We start from the raw sequence: 27,868 nt of genomic DNA, 5'->3' as shown, positions 1-27,868 counted from the left end.
ACCGCTCCTTGGATGTGGGGTAGCTCCTCTTGGCCGCCACCACCGACCTCAGGCGTGGGGTAGCTCCTCTCGTGATTTCATGTATTTTTAGTATGCCTTTAAAATAAGCATGTCTCTACTAGGTAGCCACTGAGTGAAGAACTATAACTTGGGTAATATATAGTCTGTTCACTTTGCATTAAAGGGCCCCAGTCACAAATACTAAGAGCGAAAGAATGCTTTGATAAATGACTCTTTAGTGATCTGTTGGCATATTTTAGTTTTGATAGAGGCCTGTGGAGCATGAAAGAGAAAACAAAACATCCCCTGAGAAAGAAAATACGCTAAATATTGATGTAAACTAAAAAAATTAAGGAAATTAATGATTTAAGAAGTGTAACTTCTTAATTAAAATGTAATACATTTTTCATGTGCTCACAATATGACAAAATAGTTTCCATTTATTTTCTAATAATACTTTTATATTTTTTACCACATCAAATTCACTAGAAGAAATTGTGTGAAACTTTTATGTACATATAGACACACACATATAGATATGTATCCATTGCTTGTATTATGGTAGAAGTATATGCAATTTATAAAATCATGAGAAATTACACAGAAGGTGAAATGACAAAATAGAAGGAAACGAACCCTTAAGGAAAATTAACAATTTAAATGTGACAGATTTATTAAGAAATATCAAGGTTTTTGTTTTGTTTTTTTTTAACCCAGTCTCTTTAGAATGGTAGAACCAGAAACTGAAACTCTTAGAAAGGGAGTAAGAAATCACTATGAAACTCTCTCTATGAAACCAGGAATTTGTCACATAGCACTCCTGAATTTGTTCTTAATTTTTCTGAAAGAATGGAATCATTGTTCTTAAAGTTAACTTCAATGACAATGATCGCTGTATCAAAACCTCACATATACTTTTAAGTTCCAGACATGGAACAGTGGAGTGGTACAAAATGGGGAAAGGAGTATGTCAAGGCTGTATTTTGTAACCCTGCTTATTTAATTATATGTAGAGTATATCATGCAAAATGCCAGGCTACGTGAAGCACAAGCTGAAATCAAGCTTGCCAGGAGAAATAATCAGTAACCTCAGATATGTAGATGACAGGTGACCCTAATTGCAGAAAGCGAAGAGGTACTAAAGAGCCTCTTGATGAAAGTGAAAAAGTTGGTTTAAAACTTAACATTAAAAAAACTAAGATCATGGCATCTGGTCCCATCACTTCATTGCAAATAGATGGGGAAAAATGGAAACAGAGACAGTCTTTGTTTACTTGGGTTCCAAAATCACTGCAGATTGTGACTGCAGCCATGAAATTAAAAGATGCTTGCTCCCTGGAAGAAAAGTTATGACCAACCTACACAGCATATTAAAAAGCAGAGACATCACTTTGCCAACAAAGGTCCATATAATCAAAGTCATGGTTTCTCCAGTAGTCATGTATGGATATGAGAGTTGGACTATAAAGAAGGCTGAGAACTGAAGGATTGCTGTTTTCGAATTATGGTGCTGGAGAAGACTCTTGAAATTCTCTTGGACTGCAAGGAGATCAAACCAGTCAATCCTAAAGGAAATCAACCCTGAATGTTCATTGCAAAGACTGGTGCTGAAGTTGAAGCTCCAATACTTTGGCCACCTGAAGTGAAAAGCTGAGTCATTGGAAAAGACCCTGATGCTGGGAAAGATTGAGGGCAGGAGAAGAAGAGGACGACAGAGGATGAGATGGTTGGATTGCATCATTGACTCAATGGACATGAGTTTGAACAAACTCTGGGTGATAATGAAGGACAGAGAAGCCTGGCGTGCTGTGGTCTATGGGATCTCAAACAGTCGGACATAATTGAATGACTGAACAAATACTTTTAAGTGAAAAAATATTTTCTTCATAATTTTCAAAATAATATGACTTGTTAATGACAAAATCATGAATATAAAGATTATATATTTATCACATTGTTATACATTCTTTGCATATTTGCTTATTGGTACTGCTTTTCTTTTTTAGGGCCAGAATATTTAGAGCAATGTTTGCCTCCTTGATTAGAAGCCAGTTTTGTATTCTAAGTCTGTTGAGATATAATTGACATATAACATTTTATATGTTTAATGTGTATACTGTGATGATTTGATATACTTACACACTGCAAAATGTTTACTACCGTAGTGTTAACACTTTCATCACATCAGATAATTATAATTTCTTGTTTATTGTAAGAATATCTAAGACCTACTCTCCTAACAACTTTCACATATATAGTGCAGAATTGTTAACTATAGTTATACATTAGATCCCCAGAACCTATTTATTAATATCTTATAATTGAAAGTTTAGACCCTTTGACCAACATCTCTTATTTTCACCATCTCCCAGCCCCTGGCAGCCACTATTTTACTTTCTTTCCATGAATATAACTTTTTGAAATTCCACATATAACTAATATCATACTGTGTTTGTCTTTGTTTGATTTATTGCATATAGGATAATGCTCTGTAGGGCTATCCATGTTGTCACAAGTGGCAGGATTCCCTTTTTTCTTCTGGCTAAATATTTAATAATATTTGTGCATACACACACGCCCCATATCTTCTTTATCCATCCATCTATAGACAGATACTTAGGTTGTTTCTATATTGGCTGCTGTGAATAATTCTACAAGAACATGAGGATACAAATTTCTCTTCAGTATTCCGATTTTATTTCCTTTAGGTGCCTGCCCAGAAGTAGAATTGCTAGATTATAGGATAATTCTATTTTTAATTTTTAAGGACCTCTATACTATTTTTCAGGGTAGATATACCAATTTATACTGCTACCAACAGTGAGTAAGGATTACCTTTTCTTCACATGTTGGCTTGTTATCTTCTTTTGATAAAATTCATTTTAATAGATGTGAAGTGACATATTATTGTGTTGATTTGCACTTCTCTGATGATTAGATGTTGAATTTCTTTTCATGTACCTGCTGGCCATTAATATATCTTCTTTGGAAAAGTATCTATTCAGTTTATCTGTCCATTTAAAACTTTTTTTTTTGGTTGTTGTCTGTACTTCCCTGGTGGCTCAGTTGGTAAAAGAATCCACCTGTAGTGCAGGAGACCTGAGTTCGATCCCTGGGTTGGGAAGATCTCCTGGAGGAGGGCATGGCAGTGTCCTTACCTGGGGAACCCCCATGGACAGAGGAGCCAGGGGGGCTACAGTCCATGGGGTTGCAAAGAGTTGGACACAACTGAGCGACTTTCACTTTCACTGCATGATATGTGGATTCTTAGTTCCCTGACCAAGTATCAATCCCACACCCCTTTTATTGGAAATGCAGAGCCTTAACCCTCCCTGGACTACCAGAGAAATCCCTCCTCTGCCCATTTTTAAATGGATATTATTTGTACTATTGAGTACATAGTATTATATGCATTCTTTATATGTTTTGATTATTAGTCCTTTGTTAGATATATGATTTGCAAATATTTTTCCCATTCATTAGTTTGCCTTTTTATTTTGTTGATTGTTTCCTTTGCTGTAATGAAACTTTTTAATTTGATGTAGTCCATTTATTTATTTTGCTTTTGTTACTTGTGCTTTTAGCATCATATCCAAAAAAAAAAAATGTCATTGTCAGGATGTAAAGGAGCTTCTCCCTATGTTTTCTTCTAGGAGGTTTAGGTATTATGTTTAAGTCTTTTATCCATCTTGAGTTAATTTTTGTGAGTGGTGTAAGATAGGAGTCCGATTTCATTCTTCTGCTTGTAAGTATCCAGTTTTTTCAACACTGTTTGACCCCCTTGTCAGATAGAGGTTGAGGGTTTAGTTCTGGGCTTTTGATTCTGTTCCATTGGTATGTGTGTCTATAGCTTTGAATTATAGTTTGAAATCAGTAAGCATAATGATACCAATTTTGTTCTTCATTCTCAGTATTGCTTTTCCATCTTGAGTTCTCAGTGACTCCATAAAAATTCAAGATTTATTTATTTTTTACCCATCCAACTATTCAGTGCCTTTTGATTGAAAAATTACTCACTTGCTCTCAGTTCCCCTATGGGAGGAATCATGGAACAAGAAGGTCTCTCCTGGCCCTGAGCTGTGGTGCCATGAGGGAGAGGTGATATAGGTAAAATCTGTTTCTCTTACCCTCCCCAGTTAATTCAAACTCATTTTTTTTTTTTCTGTTCCAACACTGTGCTGAAACTGCTCTGCTAAAAACTTGCACGTTCTCCTAGTATTCTGTGACATTCTCAGACCTTTGGTGGATATACCTGCTCCACATTTCTTGCTCCCTCTTAGGGAAGAATTTCTAAGCTTGTATCTTGTATGCCGTTTTATCAATCTTGCCATGCACTCAACCAGGTGCTGACAGTTTCTCTCTTGCTTTACCAAGGGCAGAGATAAAGCTAAAGTTTGAGATCTCTCCTTGTCCTGCAGATTTGGACCAACTTTTTCATGTGCTCACTAGGCATCTTCCAAAACTCGGTGTCACCGCCATAGGGAGTACATTCAGGAAGCCAGCCACAGGGTTGAGGGTACATGGAGTGCTCTGGTGCCCATGGACTGACTGTGAGAACCTGTAGGGGAAGTATCCCCAGTGCTTTTGGGTGGGCTTCTTGGTGGAGTCTGTGACACAATAGGATCTGATTCCCTTTAGTGCCTTCCAAGAGTCTCATCTGCTGCTCTCTCAGCTTCTTCCCAGTTTGCAGTAATGTAGCTCATGAGCCCATACTTGGGAGAGGGCGAGAGAGAAGAGGACCTCTTTTGTCAGCTTCCTGCATAACTGGGGAATCTGAGCACTCAACTCACACACTGTCAGTTCCCCTGCGGGAGAAATCATGGGCCAAGAAGACCTCTCCCGGCCCTGAGCTGTGCCGCCCGTCTGTTTCTCTTACTCTCTCCAGAGAATTCAAACTCATTTTTTTTGCTCTAACAGTGTGCTGAAACTGCTCAGCTAAAGACTTTCTCTTCCAAAAAAACTCTCTCATTTATGTGTGGTTGTCTAAGACAGTGTTCTCCATGGGCTCCCAGACTGTGACCAAGAGGATCTGGAGCCAGGACTGAGTTCTTTATGTTCATTAACAGGTGCAGGGGTAGGCAGGACTCCTCCTGGATTCATGGGCATATGGTCCTGGGTCCCAGAGCTCCCTCCAAGGCATTTTTGTCTGTGGATGGCTGCCAAATTTTTATTTTTATTTTTTTTATAAATTTATTTATTTTAGTTGGGGGCTAATTACTTTACAATATTGTAGTAGTTTTTGCCATACATTGACATGAATCAGCCATGGGTTTACATGTGTTCCCCTTCCTGGACCCCCCACCCACATCCCTCCCCATCCCATCCCTCTGGGTCATCCCATTGCCCCGGCCCCGAGCATTTGTCTCATGCATCGAACATGGAATGGTGTTCTGTTTCACATATGATAATATACATGTTTCAATGCTATTCTCCCAGAACGTCCCACCCTCACCTTCTCCCTCAGAGTCCATAAGATTGTTCTATGCATCTGTGTCTCTTATTCTGTCTTGCATATAGGGTTATCGTTACCATCTTTCAAATTCCATATATATGCATTAGTATACTGTATTGTTGTTTTTCTTTCTGGCTTACTTCACTCTGTATAATGGGCTCCAGTTTCATGGATGGCTGCCAAATTTTTATTGTTTGACCATGTTGCTGATGTCACTCCTGAAGTCAGTTTTACTGTTTAGTAAATATTTAGTTTATCTCCACCAGGTTTTCATTCTGTGATGAGGTAGAGATTAAGTAGGCCTAAGTGTCACAAAAGTGGCAAATTACAAAGCTGTAACAAAATCAGAGAACATTTATTCTTGACTCCATTACAAGATAGAAGTGTAGACCCCAAAAGGGCTATTTGTGAATGTCCCCTCTGTCAGCAGTGTTTGATATGTGGAGAACTGGTTCCATATGTATTAAGATATTAGGACCATTCCAAGTCAAAATGTGTAATATCTCAGTATCCTCCTGCTTTGTACTCGTCATAGGAAGGAGCAAACCATAAAATGGGTGTAGTAAAGCCCTGCCCGCTCAAACTAGCCAATTGGCCTCACAAACAATAATAAAATCTATATATGTATGCACATCTTTTTGGGTTCAGTGTGCAAGGGCATTCTGGGATATTTGGCATTGGCAGAATGCTAGCATCTTCAGCTTCACTGTGTGTGTGTGTTTGTGAGTCACACAATCGTGTCTGACTCTCTGCGACCCCATGGACTGTAGTCTGCCAGACTCCTCTGTCCCTGGAGTTCTCTAGGCAAGAATACTAGAGTGGGCTGCCATTTCCTTCTCAGCTTCACTAAGCATCACCAAATTGCTCTCAAAATTATTATATTGATTTACACTCTCTTCAGTGGGATAGGAGCTGCCAATTTCTTACATTTTTGCAGATGTTTGATATTATCCAGGCCTTTTATTTCTGCCAAACTAAAGATGTGAAATAATATCTCATTGTTGTAATTTGCATTTCCTGCATATAAGTGAGGTTGAGCATCTTTTGCTTTCAATTGGCTATTTTGGGCAAGTGTCATATCCCTTGGTCCTTTTTTTCTATTATGATATTTGTCTTTTTATTAATGATTTAGAATAATCCTTTGTGTATGACACTGCTGTAAAATTTACACTGTGTAATAAGACCAAATGAAGATTGAATTGTTTTTTGAGAGAATTTTTATGGTGAAAACATTCTCCTTTTTTTTCACTTTATCAGACCTGTTGTTTGATAATCTGATATCTGCCACCCTCTTGTAGGAACAGTGATGGATTATGTACTAGTTCTCTTCTCATTACTCATTGTTTCTTTCTTACCACCAAAACCTGATTTAAATGGAGGTAGAATTTCATTCCTCGAAAAGTTACACTTTTCTGGCTCCCGATGGGATATAAGTAGGAGTTTCTGGACAAAATTCTGGAAAATCTTCTTAAAAATGGTCAGACTTTACTGGATTGTATTTTTGACCTCACCACAACTTAACTTTCCTGCCTAAAACATGATCTCAGTGATGGAGAATGATGGGGAATACATTATGTTATCACCATGAGGGTGAAAGATACAGCCAAGAATGAGAAGAAGAAAACTAAAAGTAACTGAAGTATTGAAGGTGTTGTTGAAGGGCTGTGTTTTTCTCAGACTGTCAACTTCAAAAGTTCTTGCTAGAGGAAAAGGTAGTTCCTGATACATATTTCCCATTGCATAATGGTGCTATTATGTGTAGCCTAAGAGAATTCCTAACTGATGCAGGGAAAATAAGAGCCTTTATTTTTGAGGTAGACAGGAATAAGCTCCTGTATCACCATAAATCAGTTTTTAAGGAACTTCTTCATATTTTACATAATGTATCCAATTTTTTTTTCAGAAAAGAATACATTACTTAAATTTTTAAATGTTGATTAAATGATGGGAGTGGAGTTCCTTCTAGTACATGTTGACTTTTATTTAATTTATCTGGAGAGGAGATGAAAGTGGTAAACCCTAAGACAAGTCTACCCAGATGGGCTGATGACAGATTAGATCACAGGTGACATCCCAGAGTTGGCAGAGATAGAGATAATGCAAAAAACAAAATAAGCAAAAATGTCTGCTTTCTGAAACTTAGATTTGAGTTTTGGGAGACAGACTATAAATAGACCACTAATTAAATATGTAATGTAGGTAGGGAATGGTAAGTTAAATGAAGAAAAATTGGGAATCATAAGGGGACCACCATTCCAAAGTGCTTGGGGATTAGAAGAGAGGTTGCTCCCTGTTAGATAGACCTGCCAGCAAGGCTTTCCTGGGAAGGAGATGGTTGAGCACCTGCACAGAGCAAGAAAATGAAACACAGGGCAGCCGTGTAGAGGGAGTGCTCTAGGCAGAGGCTGGAGGACGTGCAGTGACCCCTGGGACCAGTGAGGAGCAGAGGAGGCACGAGGGAGAGTGAGGGGAGATGGTGGGGGGGAAGCTGGGGGACCACACCATGTTGCTTCTGATAAAGACTTTTCTTTCTTTTGAGGACTAAGACAAAAAAGTTATATACAGCTGCTGGCAGCTTGCCTCTTACATGGAAAATTAAGTACCCAATACAGTTTTGGGGCCTGACATAACCAGTCAATATTCTTTGAGCCACACTGAGGCCAGAGAGCATCTGTGGAGTGACAGTGTGTAAATTTCGAAAGGTGCCCCTTGTTTGTATGACGGATTTTTTAAAAAATGTATTCTCCATCCCATTTCTGCTGGGTAGGCAGCACATTGTGAGGCTGTGGCTTGGTGAACAGAGCGTGGCCTTATTACAGCCCCACTGCCATCTTTGGCTTGGGAGTCTCAAGGTTGTTCACAAACAGCATCATCACACAGGGTGGCCCTGGCCAAGACTCTGCTTTAATCATTTTACTTCTAGCCCTCGGCACAATTTTCAGTTCTAAAATAATGAATCTAGATTGAATTTAGAGTGATCTCAAGTTATTATGCAAGCCTAGTCACTTGAAGATGCCATCAATTCTGTATCATCATTCTTGCCCTTACTCTTTCTGAGAGTATTTTTTAAGAATGATGCGGGGACACCAGCAAGGCAGTCATACAATTTCTTTTTCCATTCTTTTTTTTTTGTTTTCTCTCAAGAATGGGAATGAAGTTTTTCTTACACATGTTCTTGGCTTCCTCATCAACAAAATAATAGATGGAAGAAAGCCAGGTGACAAGGCTTTCTTTCTTTCCTGCCCTTTCTTCTGTTTAGTTCCAGGTTATCTTTCTTTTTCTTCCATCAGATAGTTATTTTTAGATACTGGTAATAGTTCCAGAAGCCCCTTCGTGAAACATTATTGAAAGTTCAGTGCCACCTTTGAATTACACAGCATTTTAAATTCAAGGAAGATGGAGAGATTGTAAATTCCCATGACGTGAGGTTCTTCCTCTCACCGTAATTAATACCTGTGGTAGGAAGGATGAAAAAAAGAATTAGACATAAAGACTGTGCATGCCAGAATTTTATAGTCACTCAGTGAACCCTGGGGTGTGGAGGTTTCAAGGAAGCTCAGATTCCTGGTCTCTTTATATATATACATGTCAAGTTTTTTTTGAAAGAAAAAAAAATAGTCGGTAAGTCCAGGGAAGAGATTACTGAGTCTGCTAAGTCCTGCTGATGTGCGTCCTGAGGTGGGGTAAGGGTCACACAGCTATCCTTGCCGGGCTCCAAGAAGGCAGCCTGCTGTGGCTAAAACATGTGTTCTTATTAAATATATATCATAATGTACCTCTGTTGATATAGTTAAACTCCTACCATAAAAACAGTTCTACATAAAACAGCTAAGTTAATGTCTCCATAGCAACCTTAAAACTTGCTGAATGTGGCATTGCTAACCTAAGGGATAGTTATTTTTTGGTCCAGACATAAACACACACTGGGTGTACTTGTGCAACTTTTAGTGTTTATAAAATCATAATAAAATTACATTGAGAGTTTAATGCTGTGTGTTGTGTGGGCAAACCTTGTTTTATCCTTAAGAACAAGCAGCTGTAGTTCTCACAGCCTTCCACTAGTTTGTAGAAATGTCTAGATTCCTTCTCCCAGTAGCTCAGTTTTCTTTGAAGGGAAAAAACAAGAACAACCTAACTTGGTATATGCTGCATGTTTTACAGACTCTGATGGATGGTACATTGTAAATTCTACTGACTTAAATGTGATTCAAGATTGTCAGTTTGTGGTGGTTTATATTGAATGGTTGTTCCTAATATAGGCAAATGAAAACTGTGGTGTTAAACATATAAACTATTTTTCATGGAACCACTATGTAACCCAGAGCATGACATTGACTTACTACAGCAAGTGTTTCTGATTTAGATTCAAAGAGTCAATATATTCTGATGGAATTTACAAAGTTTGAAAAACTGTAATGCCAATCGTTGATGTATAAATAGATGATATCCATCTTTATATATCTTAATGTCTTCAGAAAAAAGTACTGAAACCATAAAAAGTCAAAATATTCAGGGGAACAGTGTGAATGGGTTAATATTAGCAGCATGTTCTATAACACAAATGTTATTTATAATGCAAATATGGCAGCCAGTCTTTAAGGACCACCATTTCGAATTACCTCAGTTAAGATTAAATCTTGCTTAATCAGTGGGTTTTCCCTCCCTGGCATATAAGCCATTTATTTCTAAAATGAAGCTATTTTATCCCTTGTCATCACACAGCCATAAAAATTGCAGGCAGTCAGAAGTTAGCAATGGCTGCTTCACAGACCCACAGCAATACTTAGTAACAGATTTTCAAAGCAGTTCAAAGAGTCCAGTTTCCATCTGTGTTTGGTGAAGGGTGCACAAACCTTGAGGCCATCTGAAAACTCAGCTTCATCTCTAACACTTGGAATAACAAAGGTGTTATTTTTCAAAGCTGCATTCTCCCCTCCTGGGGTGGCTGTGCAGATTCAGTTCAGGGAAGGTGGGAAACTTCAGAGCAGGTATTCTCCTTCTAGACTTTGCCTCCTTCAGGGAGTTCCTTTGAGGGTGTCACAATGCTGGCCTCCTGAATATGGGTTATTGCCAATAGAGGCCAAGAGGTAATGAACCTTATAGACAAATCCCTTCTGATTTTCTGAGCAAAATATCCACATGGAGCCAGTATCTCCTTTCTTCCTAGCCAGGGGTGCTATTTAATCAGGAGAAAGTAGGGGGTGCTCTCTGCCCACATTACACTGAGGAATGCAGCCTGAACGTCAAATTCCGTTTCACTGAGCTGCATTCCCAAAACTAAGGCTGCAAGTTGTTGGGGAAACGATAGTTCAATGTCCTTGTCTTGGTTGCTACAAATGAGTGTAAGCATTCTATGGAATACATAGTTTTTCTGTTTATTTTGTTTAATATCTCCTGTGTTACTTTTCGCTATCTCCTGTGCACACTCTTAGATATGGTTTCTTTTTAAAGGCATAACACTTTATGTTATGCAAAGCAAATTGCATAATTGCACAATGAATGGGATGCCAATAGGAATGTGGATATTTACTGTCTGCTGTCTCTTTGTGATACGTTTCTGTCCTAACTAACATGGAGAAGTCAAGACTAATGTGAGCAGTTCACTCAGATAGATTCTGTATTTTTGATTTTCTGAGTTATTCTGATGTCTCAAAACTTATCCAGAACTCTTTTCTAAATTCCCCAAAAGCAACATCAAATTATTCTTCCATTTACTCTAAATTCCAATAACTATGTGAGTAGTTTTATTTGAGAATAAGCTGCCTGAAAAAATACATACCTTTCATAAAAATTACTGATTGATATATCCTAAGACATCTTTATAAGACCAAAATTTTTATTTTAAAGTGTTGATTTAAAAAAAAAACTTTAATGTGATGAAAGTGAGATTTTGTGATAGAAGTAATAGAACTTATATATACTGTCCTTATTATATAAAGATTTTCTAATTTTTAAAAATCCATAATACATAAATTCCTTAGTAAATAAACCTTTACTTATTTAATAAGAAAAATTTATTCTACTTATGAAAGTAAAATAAATAACAAAAATTCTTAGTAAGTAAAAGTGCTTCTGACCTCAAGATGAAATATATTATTTTGCTAAGACAAAGCATTTTGTCTGAAGTTTAAAAAAGGAATCATAGTAACATTTTAAGTATAATTAAATGGGGGCTTCCCAGGTGGCTCATTGGTAAAGAATCTGCCTGCCAAGCAGGAGACCTGGGTCTGATCCCTGGGTCGGGAAGATCCCCTGGAAAAGGAAATGGCAACCCACTCCAGTATTCTTGCCTGGAGAATCCCATGGACAGAGGAGCCTGGCGGGCTACAGTCTATGGGGTCACAAAAGAGTCAAGAGATGGCTACTTAATGACTAAACACCACCACCAACAACAAAAATAGATAAAACAAAGGTATTAGATTCAAGCTGTGAACTTCTTTTTAGGGGAGAGAGAAGTGGGCGATTCAACAAGATTGTACTGCTCTCAAGTTTCCAGTAACATCCCACCCAGCCTGAAGGTGGGGTAGAACCAGCAATAGTCCTCCATGTGAAATGGTACAGACCAGGAATGTCCTACTGAGAGAACCAGCGTGAATGAGGGAATCATGGCTGACACATTGCTACTGTTTTTACACAGGAGACTTGCTTCACTGTCTCAGCAGTTCTTCACTATCAGTGCCTGTGCAAAGAATCCTAAAATAAAGTGGAAAGTAGGGGTAAAAGAGCAGGTCATAAACAGGTTATGCGTAAAAAGTCAGACACAATGAAACAGTCAAGATGTTTGGCAAGAAAAAGCACCTGAACGCTGTTGAGATAAGGAGATAGATAATCATCTTCCATCCAGAGCCATGCTTCCCTCTCAGCACTTACAGTTTAGTGAGAAAGGAAAGCATTTAAAAAATAATGGTGTTGAGTACAGTCATAGAAATACCAAGCATTCATATGATAAGGACACTAGTATGAAGACATCTAGGGCAATGTAGGTTAGAAAATGGATTGTCATAGAGATTTCAGTTTTTGAAAGTTCAATTTGTTCTAAACTAGCCAATTTGAACGTATCATGATTTTCCTATCACTTGAATCTTTTTTTCTCCCACATCTCTGAGTCCAGTTTTCTTAAAATCAGAATCTCTGCTCATCAACCATTTTTCATTCTGATATCAATGGCAGACAGACAGTTAAGAATTTACTCAATGAACTCTCTTAGATAAGCTGAATTCATAACCTCTTATGTGACTTTGAGAGTACAGCTTGTTGCTTATTTTGCCTCTTTATAGCTCCTGGTAAAAATTATGAATATATTCATGAATGAGTCTATAAATCAATTAACATTGGAATTTTAGAGCTGGAATTTTCATTAGCCTAATTTGGAAAAGATTCAGCAAAGTGATACCAGGAGAGTGAAGCTAAGTGACCTCCAAGGTCATAGAGGGAATTGTGGGAAGCGATTTAATTAAAACCTAAGGCTCAGAACTAATGGAGAGTAAGGATAGTAGGCAAGTATCAGTTTTCCTGGAATCATGCTCTAACCCAAGGACCCTGGGCATAAAAAAAAAATCAGTTGGGAGTTATTTTTTATCTTTAGTACCTACTACCATGTTATGTGGGCAGCTTACTGGCAAACCTGTTCATAAATATGGCCAGTTGGCTGTCTTTCATTGGTACAGTCATCTTCTAGCCATGGTTCTTAACCCTTGAGCATTTAGAAATAGTGAGGGTATTTTAAAAATAATTTTATGTATGTATTTTGGGTCTTCATTGCTGCACGGGCCTTTCTCTAGTTGTGTCAAGCAGGGGCTGCTCTCTAGCTGTGTGGGTTTCTCATTACAGTGGTTTCTCATGTGGAGCATGGGCTCTAGGATGCACAGGCTTCAGTAGTTGCAGTATATGGGCTCAGGAGTTGCATCTCCTGGGCTCTAGAGCACAGGCACAATAGTTGTGGTGCATGAGCATGTGAGATTTCCCGGATCAGGAATCCAATCCATGTCTCCTGCATTGGTAGGCAAATTCTTTACCACTGATCCACCAGGGAAGTCCTGAGGGCATTGAATTCAATCTCAATGATTGGAGTCTGCTACTGGCATTTGGGAGAGCTTCCCTAGTGGCTCAGGTGGTAAAGAATCCACTTGCAATGCGGGAGACCTGGGTTCAATCCCTGGGTCAGGAAGATCCCCTGGAAGAGGACATGGTAATCCATTCCAGGATTTTTGCCTGGAGAATTCGATAGACAGAGGAGCCTGGCAGGCTACAGTCCATGGGGTTGCAAAGAGTCAGACATGACTGAGCGAGTAAAACTTACTGACCTTTGGTGAGTGGGAGCCAGGAGTGCTATATGTCCCATAATTTCTGGAATAGCTCAGCCCCTGGAAGAATCATACCACCGAAGGTGCCAATAGTATTTCTTTTGAGAAATCTTTTCTAAGAGGGTTTTTTTTTTTTTCACTTTTCTAGTAGTGTTCAATAATTTTTTAGTTGCTGTATTTTTTGCTTTATGATGTGTATTTTATGTCACAGTTCTATAAATATTATTCCAACATTAAATCTATAGCATATTTTTTGTAAAGCTACAGTTTGATATTTGAGTTAGTTTTTTTTAATTGCAGATACACTGCATATTTTTAATATAAATGTACAAAAAAACAAAAATTAAAAGTAAATTTAATCTCTCATCCAGAAATTCATACTATTAAAATTTTGATGTTTCTCTTTTCAGGTGTGTATGTATATATATTTTTAAAATGTTATCAAATTGCATGTAATGCTTCTAATATTAATGTTTTTGTTAACTACCAAACAAATCAAGAGATTTTACAAGCTATAAAATATTTAAATATAATTATTTTAGGTGACTGAATAGAATTCCATTGTGTAAATATACCACATTTTTTCATGTTATAAATGAAGCTAAAAAGTACATCATTGTGTCTAAGTCACTGAACTTGTCCCGAGGTATATCCTAAGGGAAATTCTAGACGCAAATTTTTCTGCAAGTGATGTTTCACAATGATTTAATGGAAATCCTAAGTTGTTCTGCTTTCTCATGTTCTTTTATACAAATTAAATTCCATGTATTTTCAAGAGCACACTTGATGTCAGTAGTGAAACAAGATGATGAATAAATGATAGAGGGAAAGAGAGACAGGGAGACAGAGAAAGGGGAAAAAGACAGATGGAAGAAGGAAGAAAGGAAAAGAGGGAAAGAAGGAGGGAAGGAAGGAAGGATGGAGAAAGAAACTGATTTTTCCTGGTATTTTGCTATATTTACTTTTTCTCAGTAGGAAACCATTAAAATCAAGTGTTTTATTTTTATTTGTGTCAAAAATCTGTGACTTGTATAAACGTTTATTAGAGTTAACTCAAAAAAAAAAGAGTGGTGTTTAAAAGATGGAACAGAATATGATGTCTAAGAATTGAGAATGGGAACTATACGGTGGAGTGCTAAGGCTATTTGTTCAGGATGGGGTTCTCCAGGTCCACTCATCTTTCCTTCTGTATAGGAATCCAACTCAAGGCAGATTGTGGAATTTGATTAAAGGTCAGTGATAGAAGCAGGGTTAGAATGAGAATCTCCTGATTTCATGGTTCAGATCGTCTCAGCATATTATTGGCTCTGACTTCTTCATCATGAAGTAAAATTCTGGGGGAGCTATCTGTCCTATTCTTAATTTGTAGGGATTAAGACATTGAAGACACATACATACCCACAAATGATTGCCACATGAGTCGTTAAATGCATAAATAATTTGGTGAATTTATTATGTAAGTGTCAGAGGAAGTATTTAGAGACCGAATGTTCAGCTCTAATTCATGAATAACATTTACTGGACTATCAGAGTTGATCACTTGCATGTAAGAGTAATTGGGTTATTTAATTCTTTGATTCTTCTTCCTTGATAAATGTTTTAGGAAATAACCGTGAATATCAACTCAAACAATAATGATATAAAAAGGCAAATTTTTATACATTGTGATGCCAGAAAATTCTGAAAGAGATGGAAATACCAGACCACCTGACCTGTCTCTTGAGAAGTGTGTATGCAGGGCAGGAAGCAACAGTTAGAACTGGACATGGAACAACAGACTGGTTCCAGATAGGAAAAGGGATACGTCAAGGCTGTATATTGTCACCCTGCTTATTTAACTTATATGCAGAGTACGTCATGATTAACGCTGGGCTGGAAGAAGCACAAACTGGAATCAAGATTGCTGGGAGAAATATCAATAACCTCAGATATGCAGATGACACCACCCTTATGGCAGAAAGCGAAGGACTAAAGAGCCTCTTGATGAAAGTGAAAGGCGAGAGTGAAAACGTTGGCTTAAAGCTCAACATTCAGAAAACTAAGATCATGGCACCTGGTCCCATCACTTCATGGGAAATAGATGGGGAAACAGTGGAAACAGTGGCAGAGTTTATTTTGGGGGGCTCCAAAACCACTGCAGATGGTGACTGCAGTCATGAAATTAAAAGATACTTATTCCTTAAAAGAAAAGTTATGACCAACCTAGACAGCATATTAAAAAGCAGAGACATTACTTTGCCAACAAAGGTCCATCTAGACAAGGCTATGGTTTTTCCAGTAGTCATGTATGGATGTGAGAGTTGAACTGTAAGAAAGCTGAGCACCGAAGAATTAATGCTTTTGAACTGTGGTGTTGGAGAAGACTCTTGAGAGTCCCTTGGACTGCAAGGAGATTCATCCTAAAGGAAATCAGTCCTGAATATTCATTGGAAGGACTGATGTTGAAGCTGAAACTCCAATACTTTGGCCACATGATGCAAAGAACTGACTCATTGGAAAAGACCCTTATTTTGGGAAAGATTGAAGGCGGGAGGAGAAGGGGACAACAGAGGATGAAATGGTTGGATGGCATCACTGACTCAATGGACATGAGTTTGAGTAAACTCTCGAAGTTGGTGATGGACAGGGAGGACTGGCATGCTGCAGTCCAAGGGGTAGCAAAGAGTTGAACATGACTGAGCGACTGAACTGAACTGAACTAACTGATGTCCAATAGTCTTGGCTGTAATTTCTACTAATGGTAGAATTTTGTGTTCTCAGAGAATCAATGGCTCTTCTAAGGGGATCCTGTGAGTGAAAATGGTCACTTGTGTTCATTTCATCTCTTCCACTAAATTACTTGGTGACACAGGGTAAGTTCTTCATTTTTTTCTTGTGAATTAAAGTTTCCCTCATACTTAAATGAGCAGATTAAATACTCTCTTTCTCATTCTAAAAATCCTGTGAATGTAATATTTGGAAATGATAAAACGTGAACAAGTTGGATTCTCCATTTTTTCTCCTTTGGAGTCATATCACCTGATGCTCTCTTAAAAGTGTCTCTAAGAGAATGGACTGAATCTCTGGTGACTAAAAAGCTCAGATTTCTGATACTCTCTAGTTCCTATAAGTAACAATTAAGGGATTATTGAAGCATTCAACCCTGTGTTCACCTGTGATTGTCTCTATGACAACACAAATAATGCTTATTAAATATCCATGTGCAGCTCTGTATTTTCCAAAACCTGTTGTAGTTGGGTTATGACCATATGATCTTGTCACATGACCGTGTGCAATAGGAAGACAAGTGGAAGAGATGAGTTACTTCTGTTCGGTACCTGTTACAGTGTTTCTCTTTGCCCTTTCTTTTTCCCATCAAGGAAACATAGAAAGCTACAAATATTGAGATGGCAAATTTCAGCTTATCATAGGGGTTGGCTTGAATTTTTATTTATATGTTCTCAAAGGGAGAACAATATTTATTTACCCAAAATGGACTTTGTATGTGTGAGAGAATATATTTAACTGTGCTTAAGCAACTAAGATTTAGGAATACTCATATTTTACCACAATGTAACTTAGCTCGTCTTGATTCATAGAACCTCTATATTATGGCTTCTCTGTCATATTACCCTTTAGGAAATTGACATAAATTTAGCAAAGACATAAAATGTAGAGAACTTGACCAGTATTGACAATATTAATGACATTACATAGTTGCTTAGAGTTATTTTATTAATCTTACCTTTAGGGTAAACTGATCAGAATTTCTGGGACTTTTTACTTGATTCAAGACAATCTTCTAACTGCTTACCAATTGCCCTGGACATTTATAAAGTTACATTGTTCTATGGAACAAGACTTTAGAAAATATAATGTCCTTTTAAGGAAAGAGTAACTCTAATTAAATATAAACTTTTCAGATATTTTACTGTTTGAAGTGTTATAGCAACTGTCATGAATAATTTACACATGTTGGTTTATGCAGAGTATTTTATGTGGAAAACATAAGTAAGCATTTAAATTCCAACTAAGTATTATATTTTTCTAATATCTAAAATGTGCAATATTGAAAATAAACTCATGAGAATATTCCAACTATGCACTGGATATATATCTTTACCTGGATGTTTTACAACTCAAAATCTATCTCTTTATCTTCCTTCTTTCATTTCCTTCCCTCTAGGCTGTGTTCTCCTTTGTTATTAGGAAGCAAAATTATTATTTACAGAGTCTGACCCAGGTCTTATCCCTGAGTTGGGAAGATCCCCTGGAGAAGGAGGTGGAAACCAACTCCAGTATTCTTGCTTGGAAAATCCCATGGACAGAGGAGCCTAGTGGGCTACAGTCCATGAGGTCACAAGAGTTGGACACAACTTAGCGAGTAAACCACCACACCTCACTACAAACATTCTGAGTAATGCTGAATTCATTCATTCCTTTCACTTGCCAGATAAAATTAGTTCTAAATTTCTGTTGATCCTGTTCCATAATCTACTAATTATGTGTTTCTATTAATTTTGTTCAAATATTTATATATGTGAATGTATATGTGTGTATATATATACAGCGTATATAGTTGATTTGCAATGTTGTGTTAGTTTCGGCTGTACAGCAAAGTAAATCAATTTTTTTAGATTCAATTCCCATGTAAGTCATTACAGAGTATTGAGTAGAGTTCCTGTGCTAAACTGCAGGTTTTTATTAGTTACCTATTTTACTTATAGTAGGGTGCATATGTCAATCTCAATTTCCCAGTCTGTTCCTCTCCCCTTTCCTCCTTGGTAACCATGTTTGTTTCCTAACATCTGCTTGTATTTTGACTACTAATTACTTTAGTAAAAGTTGTTAATATCTCTTACTTGGATTGTAGAAACAGATCATCTTGTTTCTCCTACTGGATTCATCCTACACATTTCTATCAGAATATTCACATTATTACATCTTTTTCCAGTTTTAAAACCCCTCAGATATCTGTTTTGGATAAATACTCTATAATCTTAGTGATCTGTATCTTGTGATCTATGTGGTAATGATTGATTCCCACCACTCTTCTGTCTCTCATACTCAGGTTTCAGCCTCACCCTGTTTTTGCTCATCCCATTGTAAACCTTCTTGTTTACATCTCCGCATTTTTGCCTCTGCCCTGTGCATAGTGCTCGTCACTCCTTCTTTGGCAAAAGTCATCCTCTTCCTTCAAGACCCTGCTCACTGTATCTCTGCTATCTTACCACAAATTCCTTTAAGCACTAGAGGTTCCTTTCTTGTCTAGACTCCCAGGGTACCTTTCCCATGCCTCCATTATATCACTTAAATGTTTGAAATAAACTTTTACAATCTGCTTTACTCTTTTCTATTATGACTTCTAGAGAGCAGGGTATAAATATCATCCGTTCTTGTACCCTCAGGATCAATCAATAAGAAGCCTTCACAAAAGAAATAAAATATTGTATTCTCTTACATATGTTTTTCATAAGTAGGTTTTGCTGGTTGCTGTAATAGGAGACTGACAACTGGAAATCTTAGTTGAGGGAGATGAAATTTCCTTTGGGGGCTAGATACTTTCATACTTTTGACTGGAAGTTGTAAAAAGAATTCTGAAAAGTCTCCTGGAATTTAAGGATGAATATTTACTGGCTTTTGAACTGTGCTGTTAGAGAAGACTCTTTAGAGTCCCTTGGACTGCAAGGAGATCAAACCAGTCAATTCTAAAGGAAATCAATCCTGAGTATTCACTGGAAGGACTGATTCTGAAGCTGAAACTTTGGCCTTATTATGAAAACTTTGGCCACCTGATGAGAAGAATTGACTCCTTAGAAAAGACCTTGATGCTGGAAAAGATTTAAGGCAGAAAGAGAAGGGGATTTCAAAGAATGAGATGTTTCGACGGTGTCACCGACTCAATGGGCATGAGTTTGAGCAAACTCCAGGGTATACTGAAGGACAGGGAAGCCTGGCGTGCTGCAGTCCGTGGGGTCACAAAGAGTCGGACACGACTGATCGACTGAACAAGTTACTCATCAGATGTAGTTCAGATAATTTTCAGTGATGCAGAAAAATGAAAGTTGCTCAGTCGTGTCTGACTCTTTGTGAACCCATGGACTGTGCAGTCCGTGAAATTCTCCAGGCCAGGACACTGGAGTGGGTAGCCTTTCCCTTCTTCAGGGGATATTTCTAACCCAGGGATCAAACCCAGGTTTCCTGCATTGCAGGCAGATTCTTTACCAACTGAGCCGCAAGGGAAGCCCTCAGTGATACAGAAGCCATGTCGAATTTGGAGTGCAGAGCATATATTTTATGTGAGAATATACTGCGTGTCACAAAAATGAGTTTCAATGTTAGCTTCTTGGACAGGTACAGGTGATCATTTTTTAAAAATTAAATTTATTTATTTTTAATTGAAGGAGGAGATCTTGAAGCCATAAAATTTCTGACAGAAATCTAAAGAGTATAGATGTAATAGGAGATTCTGGCCAAGAGAATACTAGAAGGACCAAATCGCTATGATTTCCCATGTGAAGTAGTCTAAAATGGAGGATAAAATAAGAGAAGCACCATGACTATGTGACAGAGCAAAAGTTCATCATGATGGGATGGATTTGGAGGGGACATGAAATTCATATTTAAATTGTGTCAACTCTTTTGGTGGTACACCTCTGGAGAATTTTGGTATGAAGTCTTCAGCCTAAATGAGGGTCACTAAGGTCAAAACTAACCTTGAGAACCTTATAAAGATGCTACCTTGATACTCAACATTCAGTCCGTCAGTATTTTCAGACAAGTTAATAGTCTCACATTAGGTTATATTGCTGTTTCTTCATTTGAATGTTGGATAAAGAATTTATCTTCATTATGGGTCATTTTGCTGGGAAAAAAGGTTTACTAACACCATAAGAAAGACATTAATATGGATCAAGAGAAGAACTGAGTTGTGTTTCAATTGTACACTCATTATAGCACAGATGCTCATTGAATAGAATGGTGGGCTGCATTTCCTTCACCAATTAAATTGTTTTTCCTTCCATCTCTAAGTATGTATTTTATGGCATTCATTATATAGAATATTTAATGACTTTATTATTCAAGTGCATACTATAATCTCTTTGCTATTGATATAGTGAAGGCCATAATGTCAAACCTTTGTAAATTGCATTCTGCCCCTTTACAAGAGCTTGTTGTCGCAAAACTCTTGACCTTGAGGGGACAGAGCAGGGATGTGTTCCAGCCAAGAGCCAATATGAGAACACTAGTTCAATAATATCATCTTGAAATAGAAAGAGGACCCTTTAATTATTTAAATGTTTTTAATGAGTATATTTTTGCTATCTGGAAATCACAAAAAATTTTGTATCACATTAACCAATGTCATTCACTTTTTAAAAAGAGATAAACCTGCTAGTTCAAAGAAAATCACAGCTGGTATTCAGTAATAATCTTGTGTATAATATGATCTATGCTTGAGGCCAACTTATTACACTCTTTCATCCAATTTAATTTTAATTCACATTCAGAGATTTTTACCTAGTGCCACTTTCGGTGAGTTATTTAATTCTTCTTATTTCCACTAGGCAATTATTTTTGTTCTTTTAGTAATATACTCACTGGAAGAGAAGCAGATGAAAGAAAAATGGAGAATCATTATTCTTCTAATACTTTATAATTTGAAAGCATGAATATATTCCTTATTTATGGAATTAAAGCAGGAACCATGTAGAAAGCTAGGCAATGCATTAATATATATAATATCACTGTTAGTCAAAGTTTTATTAAATTATTAATTATATGAATTTGGTGTGTTTTTTTGTTGACAATATGCTGATACTATGACTGATGGCATTTGAAAAGAATTTCATTTGAACAAATCAGATAATCCTTGAGAGCTGATGGCATATGTGAAATCATCAAAAAGAGGTAATTATCAGTTCTAGTTCAATCTTAATGGTTATTTGGAAGAAGTAAAATCTAAGGTATGAGATCCTATAAATCACAATGGGGCTTCCTAGGTGGCGCTAGAGGTAAAGAATCTGTATGCTAATGCAGAACATAAGAGAGGTGAGTTCTGTCCCTGGGTTGGGACTATCCCCTGGAGGGGGGCATGGCAACTCACTCCAGTATTTTTGCCTGGAGAATCCCTATGGACAGAGGAGCCTGGCAGGCTATAGTCGATAGGGTCACAAAGAGTCAGACACTACTGAAGTGGTGTAGCTCGCAGTCACAATGGGGCAGAAGGAAATGACCATGCTTTAGCCTGGAGAGTTGTTAACAGGTATCTTTCTGAAGCAACAATATACTTCAGACAATTTTGAGAAAGTGAAAATGTTAGGAGCTCTATGAAATCAAAAGCATTTAAGGTAGGAACTGGAGCTTGTTTTTGATGTGTTATCTAATGTAGATATAATGCAGTGATGTGCAATAGTAATATAAATGTGTAATTACATAGCTCTGCTGCTTTAAGTAATAATTCTAAATAGATCTTGGAGGTTTTGTTGTGAATTCTTTTGAATTTAATTAAATTAATTATTTTTTGACTGTGCTGGGTCTTTGTTGCTTGCTATGCACAAGCTTTCTCTAGTTGTGATGAACGGGGGCTACTCTCTAGTTGTGGTATGTGGGCTTCTCAATGCAGTGGCCTCTCTTGTTGCAGAGCATGGGCTCTAGGCACATGGGCTTCAGTGATTGTAGTGTGTAGGCTCAGTAGTTGAGGTTCATGCACTTTAGAGTAAAGGCTCAATAGTTGTGGTACACAAGCTTAGTTACTCTGCTGCATGTGGGATCTTCACAGATCAGGGATCAAACCCATGTCTCCTGAAATGGCAGGCAGATGCTTTACCACTCAGCCAGCAGGGAAGCCCTGCTGTGGATCTGTTTATCTTCATTACCTTTACCAGTAATCTCTGCATGAGCTTGAGAAGAGGACAAGGGGATGAATGGGAGAAGATTAAAAGGACAGAGAGGAAGATCCCTAGCCTGTTCACTGATGCATTCCTGAAAGCAAAGACAACTATTAAATTAGTCCAGGTTCAATGCATGATACAGGGTGCTCGGGGCTGGTGCACCAGGATGACCCGGAGGGATGGGATGGGGAGGCAGGTGGAAGGGGGGTTCTAGAAGGGGAAAACATGTACACCCATGGTGGATTCATGTCAATGTATGGCAAAACAAATACAATATTGTAAAGTTAAAAAATAGAAAACAAACTAATCAAAAAAAAATTAGTAAGTAAAAAGGACATTGCTCCTGGTCTAAGACCTTGCACATTAATTTCCTCCTAGCTCAGATTAGACAGGAAATAGTGCTGGAAAGTAGTAGAACTTAGAGGAGATAAAGCCTGATTATAGGAAATGTGATGTTTAGATACTTTCTCTCACCCTCTCTGAGTCAGGAAAAGTAGGATGAGAAACGGGGACTTTAGAAGAGTAAAAGTCACATACTCTCCTTTCCATCTCTAGCAGTAGACTCAAAATTGTATCCTAAAGGAAGACAGGGCACTGGAAGTAGTCCTGTCATGTTTCTGTGTGTGCTGTGAATTTAGAAGAGATGTTAATAGTCCCACAAATCCAGGGCAGACACAGAGATAGGATCTGCTCAGCAGGGCAAAGAAGCACGCAATTGATGGATGCTAAGGATGCGTTTGTATGGGCTTCCTAGACCAGAGTCCCGACACAACTGATTCTTGGACTGTGCCATCCAGAGATTGGAAGCTGGACCAGGAAGGAGATAAAGGAAACACCTACATGTAGAAGAAGTTTGAATCCTGGAAGAGGTTGACCAATTAATGAAATTTACATTGAATCTAGAAATTATTCAGTTGGACTGAATGCTTGATAGGATCCAGGTTATCTATTTGAAACCAAGGTGGTTTTGGTTGGGAGGAAGACCTGATTCTTAACCTACACATAATTCTGTTCATATCAAAGATATTTGAAGAAGAAAAATTCTTTTAAACTTGAAAATTGATGTTTAGGTTACTCACAAGTGAAAATAGTGTAAAAACTAGAAAGCTCGGTGTGTTTCCTTCTTCAACCAGCTGTTTCTATTAAAGCAACATGGAAATAATAAAATGCACATTAGAAGTATGCAAAGAACTCCTTAAAGGTTTTATTTCATATGATTATCAAACTTAGAAGTCTAATATTCAACCTTTTGAAGCCTATGAGTGAAGATTAAAGCATTTTCACATGCTATCTACAGGTGTGCCGTAGTGAATTATGATCCTTGCATAATCCATGGAATGAAAAACCTTCAGCAAGTAACAAACTGTTAATCAGTGCAGTGGCACAGAAGATCAATCTTTGATTCTTATATTCACACACCCTGTTTATTTGGTCACATTAGAGAACAGGCTGGGTGTTGGAATGGATTCCTAGACATGATGGATGTAATTGTCAAAACTGCCAAGGTCAATGTATAATGTTCATAAAAGAACCAACCCAATTCAAGCACCTTCCATTTATCATTCATGCAATTTGACCCCCAGTTCTCTTTATAATAACATACAAAGGAGGAACAACTGCTGTGTTCATTTCAGTGTAATCTTGTGCACTTTTCACTATCATTCAGATCACAGCCTTTCTCAGACTGGGATCATTTGTACATAACTTTCCCTTCTCTGAGGGTGTTGGAACTATTAGTTGAAATATGGATTTAATAAAGAAAAGAAACTGATTAATAGATCTGTATGTGATTGTTATGTTGCTATGTGGAATGTTTTGATTTTCTCAATCAGAATCTGATTCATCATCTACTTACTCTTCCAGTACATTTCTCAGATTTGACATTGACAAAAATTCATAGAAAATTATTTCAATACCAGTATTTTACAGATAGATTTTTCTTTGAAAATTTACAAATGCTGTGGTTTTGGGTGTATTTAAATTGAAAAAAAAAACACTAAAATATGTATTACAGATATTGTCAGTTGAGGAGAAAGTAAGGAATTTTCCCTTATTTTGCTTGAACAACTGGTTTTCAATTATAATTAATTCACGAGCACTCTGTCATAGATGCTTTCAGTTAAAATTATGTATATTATTAATTTGATAATTTTATCAAAGCAGCTATTGAAATTCCTGACTCTTTCTTGGTCTTTAGATTTGTATATTTGCAGCATTTTTCTAAAAGTCGGTTCATGCTTAATACTAGCAGTAGAATCTAAGCTCCAGGTAAGTAAGGCTTATTCTTGTCTCTGAGATTCCTGGAAGAATGAGTATATTGTAGTAGCTCAGTAACTGTTTCCTTAAAGTTAAAGGAAGGGATGGAAGAAGGAAGCAAGGAAGGATAGAGAGAAGGAAAGAGGGAAGGAGGGCAAAAAGAAAGAAAAACATATGTATACCTATGGTTGATTCTTGTTGATGTTTGACAGAAAACAACAAAATTTTGTAAAGCAATTACCCTTCACAAAAAATAAAAATAAATAAATTTTAAAAAATTAAAAGATATGCAGAGAAAAGTAAAAGGTATATTTATATTCAAATGTGTAGTTATTAAAGCAGTTCTGGGGGTATTACCAAAATTGCAAATAATTCATTATGTGATTATTACCTGTGAGATTATATTACTCAGTGTTTCTAAAAATAAATTACTTTTTGCCTAAATTAAAATAGATATTTATCACTTAAAAAGAATTAATAAAATATTATGGAAAATGCGGCTAGCAGGTATAAAAGAAGCAATCATAACTAAAACGGTATCAGTTAACATTGGAGAACACCTTAAGTGATTCTCTCTTTAGCCTGAGGATAAACATATCCTTTAATTCTTTAAAAAATACAAACAAGAAAAAGAGTTCCACAAACCTAAGTACTAGATAAAATTATTTTCAAGTGACTTTGAGTGTATACTGACATGTAGACATTACGAACATTCAACAGATAGCCTCAGAAAGGTCTTGTGCTCTGTGAAGTACTCAGAAGTGCAGAGTGCAAGGCACATCCTTACTGAACACAGTACCAGCAGGCAGAAAGATAATGAGAAATAACAATAAGGTGTGACAACTGCTATCATGAGCCAATTCTGGAAACATATAACCAAAGGCGATAGTAACAATTTTCATAAATTTAACATTAATAAACTATTGAAACTGGAAAAAAGGGGGTTCATGATTTTCATGGATTTTTCCCTTTTCCCTCTTCCAGAAGAGCACAAATGCCCTACATCATTGGCTGACATAATCATAAGATGTAACTGCTCTGCTCTATATTACTCTCATACCTCTCATTTATGAAACGGGTTTGAAATTCATATGAAGATGAAATGAGTATATTTGATATCTCTGTGTATAGTGTCAAGTACTACACGAATGTGAGTCATTATTCTTACAAGTATCTCTGGCATGTGCTTGTCACATGGTTAATGTGGAATTCTCATCATAAAAACCTTGAAAATATGTATCTTTACAGTGCAATTTTTATTTTGCACTGGACTTATTGTTTAATATTTATGCATGTTTTTTGAGGAACGTTTGTATTTTAAAAAGAAAAAAAACACAAAAAAAGGACAATTAAATTATAAGACTACGGTCAGAATAATTTTATTAGTTTTAATATTCAAAAGCCAAAATTATATTAATCCCCAAAATTTTCTTAGAAATTTGATAATGCTGCAGATCCATTTGAAAAGGTGTACAACCATTGCTTAAGTTAGAGTTAACTTTTATCATAAAACCTAAAGATACAGTGATATTTCTATGTGATAAAATAATAAAGTAGAATTTTCAGTGCCACTTGCTCTTACTGGAAATAATCAAAAAATTTTAAAATGTATTTTCCGTTAATTTTTTAATCGCTCATGTAAGGATGAGATATCTATCTACCCACCTACCTACCTGTTTAGTTACTTTTATGCTCCAGAGCTACTCTGTGATATCACTGACTTATATGTATAGAATAGTTATGTTTTAGTTTTATTTTGTCTGTTCTGAAAGAGTCAGAAAATAGTCATGTTAGTGCTTGAGTTTTTCACCCACCTTATGTCAGAAAATGATGCATGTATATTACCTTGATATTTGATATACAAATACAAAGAGGTGGAGACCAGGAAGAAGAAATTAAGCTTGAAAGTCTCTTTGCTAACACTACATGAAGAACATGGCATTGATTGTGAAATCAAAGAGCGAGCACATGCAACTCCATGTCAGATCTCTACTGCACTATGAGACTTCAAGAAAATGAATGTTAAAATAACCACTTCAAGCACATACAAGCTTCCTGATATAATTAACTTTATCTGTGATCTTAAGTTGCTAAAATAAAGAAAATTGAGGTTTCATATATATAAATATTTTTTCACTCAGTAATAACACCCAGAGAATGAAAATACCATATAATGATATACAGAAATTTCTCAGTCTGAAGAAATACCATTGAGATAACTAGTTTTATGAAACCCAAAAAGAATTCTTCCTATAACTCTTATATAATAATTTTTAATATGTTATATTTGGAATCGGTAACAAATTACATTGATTTTGCCAGTAGTGTTATTCTACTTGAAGTTTCTATAGATTATGTATTTTTAAATTTTTATTTATCTATTTTTAATTTTTGACCATGCTGGGTCTTCGTTGTTTCATGGGCTTTTCTGTAGTTGCAATGAACTGGGGTTACCCTATATTTGTGGTGTGTGGGCTTCTCATTGCATTGGCTTTTCTTATTGCTGAGATAGGCTCTAGGGCACACGGGTTTTACTAGATGCGGCCCCTGGGATCTAGAGCATGGAGTCGGTAGCTGTAACATATGGGTTTAGTTGCTCTGTGGCATATGGGATCTTCCTGGACTGAGGATCAAACCCGTGTGTCCTGCATTGGCAAGTAAATTCTTTACCACTGAGCCACTAGGGAAGCCCTAGATTGTGTATTTTTAATAAAATATTAGAAATATATTTCATGGACTAATTTGTGTGTTAGATGAGATCGTACTTTTTTTCCATAGTGATACCTACTTTATCTTTCTCTTCACATTCAGTTCAGTTCAGTCACTCAGTTGTGTCCAGCTCTTTGAGACCCCATGGACTGCAGCATGCCAGGCTTCCCTGTCCATCGCCAACTCCTGGAGCTTGCTCAAACTCATGTCCACTGAGTCAGTGATGCCATCCAACCATCTCATCTTCTGTTGTTCCCTTCTCCTTCTGCCTTCTC

At 37.0% G+C, this 27,868-nt stretch overlaps 1 long non-coding RNA gene across 1 annotated transcript in view; it reads left to right on the top strand.

Moving 5' to 3' along the window:
* LOC145539813 (uncharacterized) overlaps positions 1–27,868 on the top strand; it is a 373,122-nt gene that overhangs the window by 190,128 nt on the left and 155,126 nt on the right. The window contains exon 5 of the long non-coding RNA XR_014077971.1: positions 16,516–16,607. This is a non-coding gene — a long non-coding RNA (uncharacterized LOC145539813). The remainder of the gene's footprint in view (positions 1–16,515; positions 16,608–27,868) is intronic.

The sequence above is a fragment of the Giraffa tippelskirchi genome, chromosome 2 (genome assembly GCF_054371585.1).
Source record: "Giraffa tippelskirchi isolate mGirTip1 chromosome 2, T2T-mGirTip1v1.2.pri, whole genome shotgun sequence".
NCBI lineage: Eukaryota > Metazoa > Chordata > Mammalia > Artiodactyla > Giraffidae > Giraffa > Giraffa tippelskirchi.
The sequence above is the reverse complement of the archived record's forward strand: the minus strand, read 5'-3'. Positions and strand labels throughout refer to the sequence as shown.